Source organism: Tuber melanosporum (assembly GCF_000151645.1).
Source record: "Tuber melanosporum whole genome shotgun sequence assembly, scaffold_2, strain Mel28".
NCBI classification, from domain to species: domain Eukaryota; kingdom Fungi; phylum Ascomycota; class Pezizomycetes; order Pezizales; family Tuberaceae; genus Tuber; species Tuber melanosporum.
The window spans coordinates 727,344-730,177 of record NW_003298863.1 but is presented as its reverse complement, the minus strand read 5'-3'; positions in this window follow the sequence as shown (position 1 = coordinate 730,177).

Genomic DNA, 2,834 nt, shown 5'->3' with positions numbered 1-2,834 from the left:
TAGAGAAAGCGTACGATAGGCATTTCCGATAGAAGACAATTGTCTTGTACTATCGGTAATGTCGGTAGAGGCCTAGAGCTATCGTAAGACCAAGAAAGAAGGAGACACAAAAGATAAGTATCGTTCCCCGTCGCCAAGAACTAGCTATCTAAAAAGGGGATCGTTACAGCTATCCTCCCTTTGCTTGATATAGTCATAAACAAGAGGGAGTTCTGTGAGTGCTTGGTTTTCATAAATATGGGAGAGAGCATCAGCTAAATAGTTGGTTCGTCCAGTGGTATAAATGATTTTTACATCATATTTGCTGATTTCTCCTATCCATCATGTTCTTCTCAGTCCAGAGATTCTGTCAGTTTTCAGATTAGTTAGGAATTGGTAGTCGGTGATAATGGTGAATGTATTGCCCATCAAAATATAGTTGAAAGTAGCAAGAGTATCAATTACTTCAAGGGCTTCCATGTCTGTGGTTCCATAGTTTATCTGTAAATTATTGAACTTCCTGCTATGCAATGCTGCCAGTCTTGCCATTTCATATGAAGGTTTTGACCAACCCATACTCCAACTCCAACATCCAGTGCATCTGTAATCAGCCATATTGGTTCTGTTTTACTATAGTTGATAGACTGTATAACATTAGCCTTCTTAATCAACTTTTTTAATGTTAGTAAAGGTTTGGTCAGAAGTGTGGGTCCAAGAGAACTCTGCATTGCTGATAAGGTCTGTAAGCGGTACAGTTACAGTAGCATAGTATGGTAAAAACTGTGTGATATAGTTGACAAGTCCTAGGAACCACATGAGTTCCTTCGGATTTTAGGGTGTTGTCTATTTTGTTAAACTGAATATCTTTCTAGGGACAGCATGTATTTCTTTATCTTCCCTTACATGTCCCAAGATTTCAAACCTGTCAGTAAACAGAGATAATTTGTTACGACTAGCATAGAATTTGGCATCCCTTAGCTTGGTACAGACTAAACCTATTCTGGTATACATGTTCTATTTCGGAGTTAGAGTAAATAAGGATATTGTTGATGTAAGTCTCTACGAAATAGTAGAATTATTTGCTTAGAAGGTTTTCCATAATTCACATGAAGGTGGCGGGCGCATTCATATCACCTTGTAATATAACTCAGGTAGTGAAGCTTCTAAAGGGTCTCTTGAAACAGTTACAGAATTCTCTTTCCTAGTCTATCAAGGTTCGGAAATAAGCATTGCTTAAGTCAATCTTGCTTCGGAATCTAGCCCGTCCTACTGCATTCAGGATGTGGGTTTGATTTGGGATAGCAGAACTGTCCATAACTGTATTCTCATTATGCATTTTAAGGTCTACCAGGAGGCGGATTCTTTTGCCATCTACATTGAGTTAGACAAACATTGGTGCGGCACCTTGTACTTCTCCTCAGTAGATGATTGCTCTTCTGTGATTGTAGTTTATTGAATCACCTAGTGGGTTATTGTATGTGTCAGGAATGGCGTAGGTTGGTTGGTTCTTTAGATGAGAGAGGTGTTATAGGCGGATGTGGTGGTTCACTTCCCTCATAGTGTAACGAGACTCTACAGAGTACTGTTACAGTTGTCTAAACCTATATCCACACCGGTATCAAGAGACTACTGAGGTAGGAATAGTGGTAGACTAGAGTCTACCGAGTGGAGGTGCCATTGGTTAGGTATCTCAGTTGGATATACTATGCCATACTAAGAAGTACATAAGTACTAGTAAGGAGTGGTAGTTACCCTACTCTGTAGTGTAACCAGGGTAGTCAATTTGGGAGTTACCCTTAATTGCTGAGCGGTAGGTCCAAGTAGAGTTATGTAACGGGGACTCCCTCTGGGAAGATGGATCCCAAGGTTGCGACAGCACAGAAATGAATTCTTCTGCAAAGTAAACAAATATAATAAATGCCAAAACTCTCAACAGTAGAGTTTGAAGAAACAAAACGGTAAAACTTAATATCATTAAACTACAGCTTTTACTCAATTAAGTCCTGATCTCGTGAGGTAGTTGATTGCCAGAGTAGAGGAGATCTCGCATATACTTAAGTAGATTTCATATTCTGCCAGTTGCTCCCCATCACTACTCTGTATTGGCGAGCACCTAACTCCCTTGGGCTGCCTAGCTAACCTCCACGGGTCGGACTAAAGATCCCTCACAGTGAACTAGACAACTCTTGTAGTTTACTAACACCTACCCAATACAAGTATATTAGCCGCTGCATCTACAATGTAAACACAGGAGTAAAAACTCGTCATATCATGGACATGTTAGTATAATGATCCCTCCTTGGATAATTAGTTCTTGGTGAGGGCGAACGATACTTCTCTTCCTCTGTTGCTTTCCTTAGCCTTACGATAGCACTAGGCGTCTGCCTATGTTACGGATGGTACAAGACCTCCGTCTCTAACAGAGAATACCTGTGGTACACTTTCTCCAACTATTCTTCGTGAACAGCTTTCCTTGGCATAACAATAATATTACAATAAAGATAAAGATCATGAAGGTGTTTTATATTCGTTAAAGTAATAAGTAGAAAAAGTACTTAGAATAAAGACTGAAGAATCTATCCTCCTTGGCTTCATCAGCCTCCTTATATAGTATTCTTCTCACCTGTAGTCATGTGACCCAAAGTGGTCACATGTGCAAAACCAAATTATAACAAACTAGTCATGTGACCAAAGTGGTCACATGCTCAAAACCAATGACCTCATAGCGAGGTCATGTGCAAAAACTCATAAACCAATCATAACACATTAAACAAGTCATATGACTCGACTAAGTCATATGCACGAAACCAATGACCTCATAATGAGGTCAAGTGTGAAACATAAATCATATACAT